The following is a 9,001-nucleotide window of genomic DNA, read 5'->3' on the forward strand; positions in this document are numbered from 1 at the left end:
ACAGCAGAGAAGACCAAACAAAAAAATTAGCAAACTTGAAGACAGATGTTTGTAAATTATCCAGTCAGAGGAATAAAAAGCAAAGAGTGAAGGAAGCCTAGGGGACTGGAGGGACAACATCAAATGAATCAACATACAAGTTCTAAGAGTTTTAGAAGAGAAAGAGAATGGGACAGAAAGCTTAAAGAAATAATGGCAAAACTTTCCAGGAACTGGAGAGGTAAATAGAAATCCTGATTCATGAAGTGCAAGGGATCCCAAGGATGAGGAATCTAGAGAGGTCTATGCTAAGACACAGTACAATCAAACTGTCAAAGGACCAATAGAGAATGTTAAAAGTAACAAGAGAAAAGGGACATATTCATTTCGTAACGTCACAAACAGATTTCTTCAAACAAGTTTTGCAAGCCAGAAAGAAATAGGATAATAAATGCAAAAAAAGGATATAACTTGCCAACCAAAACCCCTATTTTGAGGAACATTGTCCTTCAAAAATAAAACAGATGGCTGGGCGTGGTGGCTCACATCTGTAATCCCAGCACTTTGGGAGGCCGAGACAGGTGGGTCATGAGGTCAGGAGATCGAGACCATCCTGGCTAACATGGTGAAATCCCATCTCTACTAAAAATACAAAAAAAATTAGCTGGGTATAGTGGTGGGTGTCTGTAGTCCCAGCTACCTGGGAGGCTGAGGCAGGAGAATGGCATGAACCCGGGAGGTGGAGCTTGCAGTGAGCCAAGATTACACCACCACACTCCAGCCTGGGGGACTGAGCAAGACTCCATCTCAAAAAATAAAAATAAAAATAAAAATAAAAATAAAAATAAAATAAAAGAGATAGGGTAGGTTCCAAGATAGCTGAATAGGAACAGCTCCAGGCTACAGCTCCCAGCATGAGTGACACAGAAGACGGTTCATGTCTGCATTTCCAACTGAGGTACCAGGTTCAGCTCACTGGGGCATGTAAGACAGTGGATACAGGACAGTGGGTGCAGCCCACTGAGCGAAAGCCAAAGCAGGGTAAGGCATTGACTCACCTGGGAAGCACATAGGGGAAGCGAATTCCCTTTCCTAGCCAAGGGAAACTGTGACACAGAGCACCTGGAAAATCAGGTCACTCCCACCCTAATACTGCATTTTTCCAAGGGTCTTACCAAATGGTACGCCAGGAGATTATATCCCATGTCTCGCTCAGAGGGTCCCATGCCCACAGAGCCTCCCTCATTGCTAGCACACCAGTCTGAGATCTAACTGCAAGGCAGCAGCGAGGCTAGGGTAGGGGTGCGTGCCATTGCTGAGGCTTGAGCAGGTAAACAAAGTGGCCAAGAGGCTCGAACTGGGTGGAGTGCACCACAGCTCAAGGCCAGCCCGCCTCTGTAGACTCCACCTATGGAGACAGGGCATAACCAAACAAAAGGCAGCAGAAACCTCTGCAGATGTAAATGTCCCTGTCTGACAGCTTTGAAGAGAGTAGTGGTTCTCCCAGCATGGAGTTTGAGATCTGAGAATGGACAGGCTGCCTGCTCAAGTGGGTCCCTGACCCCCCGTAGCCTAACTGGGAGACACCCCCCACCAGGGGCAGACTGACAGCCCACATCTCACATGGCCGGGTACCCCTCTGAGATGAAGCTTCCAGAGGAAAGATCAGGCAGCAACATATGCTGTTCAGTAATATTCACTCTTCTGCAGCATCTGCTGCTGATATCCAGGAAAAGAGGGTCTGGAGTAGACCTCAAGCATACCCCAATAGACCTGCAGACTGTTAGAAGGAAAACTAACAAACAGAAAGGACATCCACACCAAAACCCCATCTGTATATCACCATCATCAAAGACCAAAGGTAGATAAAACCACAAATATAGAGAAAAAACAGAGCAGAAAAGCTGAAAATTCTAAAAATCGAGCACCTCTCCCCCTCCAAAGGAATGCAGCTCATTGCCAACAATGGAACAAAGATGGACGGAGAATGACTTTGACGAGTTGAGAGAAGAAGGCTTCAGACAATCAAACTTCTCTGAGCTAAAGGAGGAAGTTTGAACCCATTGTAAAGACGTGAAAAACCCTGAAAAAGATTAGACGACTGGCTAACTAGAATAACTAACGTAGAGAAGTCCTTAAATGAACTGATAGAACTGAAAACCATGGCAAAAGAAATATGTTACAAATGCGCAAGCTTCAATAATCAATTTGATCAACTGGAAGAAAGGGTATCAGTGATTGAAGACCAAACTAATGAAATGAAACAAGAAGAGAAGTTTAGAGACAAAAGAGTAAAAAGAAATGAACAAAGCCTCCAAGAAATATGGGACTATGTGAAAAGACCAATCTACGCTTGATTGGTGTATCTGAACGTGACAGGGAGAATGGAACCAAGTTGGAAAACACTCTGCAGGATATCATCCAGGAGAACTCCCCCAGCCTAGCAAGGCAGGCCAACATTCAAATTCCAGAAATATAGAGAATGCCACAAAGATACTCCTTGAGCAGAGCAACTCCAAGACACATAATTGTCAGATTCACCACAGTTGAAATGAAGGAAAAAATGTTAAGGGCAACCAGAGAGAAAGGTCGGGTTACCCACAAAGGGAAGCCCATCAGACTAAAACAGATCTCTTGGCAGAAACTCTACAAGCCAGAAGAGAGTGAGGGCCAATATTCAACAGTCTCAAAGAAAAGAATTTTCAACCCACAATTTCATATCCAGACAAACAAAGTTTCATAAGTGAAGGAGAAATAAAATCCCTTACAGACAAGCAAATGCTGAGAGATTTTGTCATCACCAGGCCTGCCTTACAAGAGCTCCTGAAGGAAAAACCAGTACCAGCCACTGCAAAAACCAATATCAGCCACTGCAAAAACATGCCAAAATGTAAAGACCATCGATGCTAGGAAGAAACTGCATCAACCAACGGGCAAAATAACCAGCTAACATCATCATGACAGGATCAAATTAACACATAACAATATTAACCTTAAATGTAAATGGGCTAAATTCTCCAATTAAAAGACAGAGACTGGCAAATTGGATAAAGAGTCAAGACCTATCAGTATGCTGTATTCAGGAGACCCATCTCACATGCAGAGATACACATAGACTCAAAATAAAGGGATGGAGGAAGATCTACCAAGCAAATGGAAAACCAAAAAAGGGAGGGGTTGCAATCCCAGTCTCTGATAACATAGACATTAAACCAACGAAGATCAAAAGAGGCAAAGAAGGCCATTACGTAATGGTAAAGAGATCAATTCAAGAAGAAGAGCTAACTATCTTAAATATATATGCACCCAACAGGAGTACCTAGATTCATAAAGCAAGTCCTTAGAGACTTACAAAGAGACTTAGACTCCCACACAATAATAATGGGAGACTTCAACACCCCACTGTCAACATTAGACAGATCAATGAGACAGAAAGTTAAGAAGGATATCGAGGAATTGAACTCATCTCTGCACCAAGAGTACCTAATAGACATCTACAGAACTCTCCACCCCAAATCAACAGAATATACATTCTTCTCAGCACCACATTACACTTGACCAAAATTGACCACAGTTGGAAGTAAAGCACTCCTCAGCAAATGTACAAGAACAGAAATTATAACAAACTGTCTCTCAGACCACAGTGCAATCAAACTAGAACTCAGGACTAAGAAACTCAATCAAAACCGCTCAACTACATAGAAACTGAACAACCTGCTCCTGAATGACTATTGGGTACATAACAAAATGAAGGCAGAGATAAAGATGCTCTTTGAAACCAATGAGAACCAAGGTACAACATATCAGAATTTCTGGGACACATTTAAAGCAGTGTGTAAAGGGAAATTTATAGCACTAAATGCCCACAAGAGAAAGCAGGAAAGATCTAAAATTGACATCCTAACATCGCAATTAGAAGAACTAGAGAAGCAAGAGCAAACATATTCAAAAGCGAGCAGAAGGCAAGAAATAAGTAAGATCAGAGCAGAACTCAAGGAGATAGAGACAAAACCCTTCAAAAATCTATGAATCCAGGAGCTGGTTTTTTGAAAAGGTCAACTAAACTGATAGACTGCTAGCAAAACTAATAAAGAAGAAAAGAGAGAAGAATCAAATAGATGCAATAAAAAATGATAAAGGAGATATCACCACCAACCTCACAGAAATACAAGCTACCATCAGAGAATACCATAAACACCTCTACACAAATAAATTAGAAAACATAGAAGAAATGAATAAATTTCTGGACACATACACTCTCCCAAGACTAAAACGGGAAGAAGTTGAATTCCTGAATAGACCAATAACAGGCTCTGAAATTGAGACAATAATTAATAACCTACCAACCAAAAAAAGTGCAGGACTAGACAGATTCACAGTCAAATTCTACCAGAGGTACAAGGAGGAGCTGTTACCAATCCTTCTGAAATTATTCTAATCAATAGAAAAAGATGGAATCCTCCCTAACTCATATTATGAGGCCAACATCATCCTTATACCAAAGCCTGGCAGAGACACAACAAAAAAAGAGAATTTTAGACCAATATCCCTGATGAACATCGATGCAAAATTCTTAACAAAATACTGGCAAACCGAATCCAGAAGCGCATCAAAAAGCTTATCCACCACAATCAAGTGGGCTTCATCCCTGGGATGCAAGGCAGGTTCAACATAGGCAAATCAATAAACGTAATCCAGCATATAAACATAACCAAAGACAAAAACCACATGATTATCTCAATAGATGCAGAAAAGGCCTTTGACAAAATTCAACAGCCCTTCATGCTAAAAACTCTCAATAAATTCGGTATTGATGGAACATATCTCAAAATAGTAAGAGTGATTTATGAAAAACCCACAGCCAATATCATACTGAATGGGCAAAAACTTGAAGCATTCCATTTGAAAACTGGCACAAGACAGGGATGCCCTCTCTCACCACTCCTATTCAATATTCTGTTGGAAGTTCTGGCCAAGGCAAACAGGCAGGAGAAAGAAATAAGGGTATTCAGTTAGGAAAACAGGAAGTCAAATTGTCCCTGTTTGCAGACGACATGACTGTATATTTAGAAAACCCCATCATCTCAGCCCAGAATCTCCTTAAGCTGATAAGCAACTTTAGCAAAGTCTCAGGATACAAAATCGACAAAATCACGCCATTCTTATACACCAGTAACAGACAAACAGAGAGCCAAATCATGAATGAACTCCCCATTCATAATTGCTTCCAAAGAGAATCAAATACCTAGGAATCCAACTTACAAGGGATGTAAAGGACTCTTCAAGGAGAACTACAAACCACTGCTCAGGCGGAAAGCCAAAAGAGGACACAAACAAATGGAAGAACATACCATGCTCATGGATAGAAGAATCAATATCGGAAAATGGCCACTGCCCAAGGTTATTTATAGATTCAATGCCATCTCCATCAAGCTACCAATGAGTTTCTTCACAGAATTGAAAACTTTAAAGTTCATATGGAACCAAAAAGAGCCCGTGATCTCCAAGACAATCCTAGTCAAAAGAACAAAGCTGGAGGCATCAATGCTTTACCTGACTTCAAACTATACTACACAAGGCTACAGTAACCAAAACAGCATGGTACTATACCAAACAGAGATATAGACCAACGGAACAGAACAGAGTCCTCAGAAATAATAATACCACACATCTACAGCCATCTGATCTTTGACAAACCTGAGAGAAACAAGAAATGTAAGTGACCCTCATTTAATAAATGGTGCTGGGAAAATTGGCTAGCCATAAGTAGAAAGCTGAAACTGATCCTTTCCTTTACTCCTTATACTAAAATTAATTCAAGATGGATTAGGAGACTTAAATGCTAGACCTAATACCATAAAAATCCTAGAGGAAAACTCTAGGTAGTGCCATTCACACATAGGCAGGGCAAAGACTTCATGTCTAAAACACCAAAAGCAACGCAGCAAAAGCCACAATTGACAAAATGGGATCTAATTAAACTAAAAGAGCTTCTGCACAGCAAAAGAAACTACCATCAGAGGGAACAGGCAACCTCCAGAATGGGAGAAAAATTTCTTGCAATCTACTCATCTGACAAAGGGCTACTATCCAGAACCTACAAAGAACCTGCTAAACAAATTTACAAGAAAAAAACAAACAACCCCATCAAAAGTGGGTAAAGGATATGAACAGACATTTCTCAAAAAGAAGACATTCATACAGCCAACAGATACATGAAAAAATGCTCTATCATCACTGGCCATCAGAGAAATGCAAATCAAACCACAATGAGATACCATCTCACACCAGTTAGAATGGCACCATGCAAAGTCAGGGAAACAAACAGGTGCTGAGAGGATGTGAGAACAGGAACACTTTTACACTGTTGGTGGATTGTAAACTGTCTAACCATTATGGAAAACAGTATGGCAATTCCTCAAGGATCTAGAACTAGATGTACCATATGACCCAGCCACGCTTGGTCACGGGTATATACCCGACTATAAATCACGCTGCTGCGACACACATGCACACGATGTTTATTATGCACTATTCACAATAGCAAAGACTTGAATCAACCCACGTCCATCAGTGACAGACTGGATTAAGAAATGTGCACATATACACCATGGAATACTAAGCAGCCATAAAAATGACATTTGTGTCCTTCAGAGGGGATGCTGGATGCAGCTGAAACCATCATTCTTAGCAAACTATCACAAGAACAGAAAACCAAACACCGCGATGTTCTCACCATAGGTGGGAACTGAACAGAGATCACTTGACCGAAGGGAACATCACACAATCGGGCCTATCATGGGAGGGAAGGAGGGAGGGGGAGGGGAGGGATTACTAGAGTTATACCTGATGTAAAGGACAGTTGATGGGTGCTGATCAACTCAGTTGCAGCACACCAACATGGCACAAGTATACATATAATAAACCTGCATGTTATGCACATGTACCCTAGAACTCAAAATTAAAAAACAAACAAAAAACTCTGAAGGAATTTCAGAGTCTATTGAAGTTACCACTTCTTTAATATTACACTAAGATGAATAAGCCATGACTCATCTTAAAGACAAAAATATCGACCTTTTATCCCCAATCTACTCTATCCATTAGAGAAAAATAGGGCACATTGAGGAAATTACATTTTTCTTAAAGGACAAATATTAATTTTTGAAACTCTGCCCAAATGTAGTGTCAAAAAATTAAATACATTGCTTTATGAGGGTAATGTAAAAAGAATAAAATTAAACAATGCAAACTTAAAATTAGTTAAGAAAATGTCTGGAGACCTTTTTTTCTCTGTCACTATTTGATTATTACCCATTTTAAACTGCAAATTTGCAATGAGATGTTCTATTCCTCAGAAAACAAACGAAAATTTCTATCCCCCTGACCGAGATAAACTCCTTCACGCGGACTTTTCTGATTTGCAAAGTCCTCTTCCCAGCTTCACTCTGTCTTTCTCCCTGGCCTGAAGCCACTGCCTGGGTATGGCCATCAAGGCTGATGACTGAATGAATTCCAGGCAAATTCCATAGCCAGTCGACTTTTCCTCTTGTACAGGAGTAGTACAGCAAATGGTTATATAATTAAAGCAGCATTATTGAGCTCTGAGTGCTATGCTGATGACCCCTAAAATGAAATTTCAGTGAGCTGAAGATGGAAGTAAAAGAAACTTCAAAGGGTCGCGGTCTAATGACACCTTCCTGTCTCAGAGAATTGCTTGCAACCTCTACTCAGATGCAGACAGAAGGAAGGCTCTGTCAAAGTTCATTGACCATAGGTAATGATACACAGGGTAATTCTTCTGATAATGTCACCCAAAAGGAAATTCTACAGACTAAACCGACAAGACCTCAAGGGGAAATATATGAACAAAATGTTTTTGTTTTTGCTTTGTGGGGGTTCTGGGGAGAGAGTATAGTTCTGATGGGATTTTTTCATTGATTCGACCTTTTTGTAGAGGAGAGAAAAATGAAACTAAATTTTAAAAAAAAAAATTTTGTGATATGTAAGAGATATATCTTTTACAGTTTCCATTATATATTTATATCTTATATATATAAAGATATATATAAGGACTCTTATATCCTTGGTTCCTTACAATCAGAAACCATGTGCCTTAATGAGAGGAACACAGCTATTTCTTTGAAAAGAAAAAAGTTGATTTGGCAACTACTATAGTCTATATCTTACTATATGTTTCTGAGATGAGACAGAAATATATGGTTTGTGATTAGCTGAATTGATTTTATATGAATATATATTTAGTATGAACATATTTATAGCATACATTTATTCATGTATAAACAGTGGGACTAAAGAATAAATAGAAGGCCGGGCGCGGTGGCTCAAGCCTGTAATCCCAGCACTTTGGGAGGCCGAGACGGGTGGATCATGAGGTCAGGAGGATCGAGACCATCCTGGAGCACACGGTGAAACCCCGCCTACTAAAAAAAAATACACAAAAACTAGCCGGCCAAGGCATGGTGCTTTCTTGTAGTCCCAGCTACTCGGGAGGCTGAGGCAGGAGAATGGCGGAACCTCAGAGGAGGGAGCTTGCAGTGAGCTGAGATCCGCCACTGCACTCCAGTGCCTGGGTGACAGAGCAAGACTCTGTCTCAAAAAAAAAAAAAAAAAAAGAATAAATAGAAATGTTAGTAATTTCAGGCTGTCTTATGTGAGATATCTAGTGTTATATTACATTTATATTTTTATCTAAAGTGGATTTTTTAATGAAGACATAAACTTCATTTTGTGTTTAAAAAAAAAAAAGAAATAAAGGAGGACATGAACAAATGGAAGAACATTCCATGCTTATGATAGAAGAATCAATATCGTGAAAATGGCCAAACTGCCCAAGGTAATTTATAAATTCAGTGCCATTCCCATTAATCTACAAATGGCTTTCACAGAATTGAAAAAACTACTTTAAAGTTCATATGGAACCAAAAACACCCCACACTGCCAAGAGACAATCCTAAACCAAAAGAGGAAACCTGAGGCATCATTACACTACCTGACTTCA

Source organism: Papio anubis, chromosome Y (assembly GCF_008728515.1).
Source record: "Papio anubis isolate 15944 chromosome Y, Panubis1.0, whole genome shotgun sequence".
In the NCBI taxonomy this organism is placed as follows: Eukaryota; Metazoa; Chordata; class Mammalia; order Primates; family Cercopithecidae; genus Papio; species Papio anubis.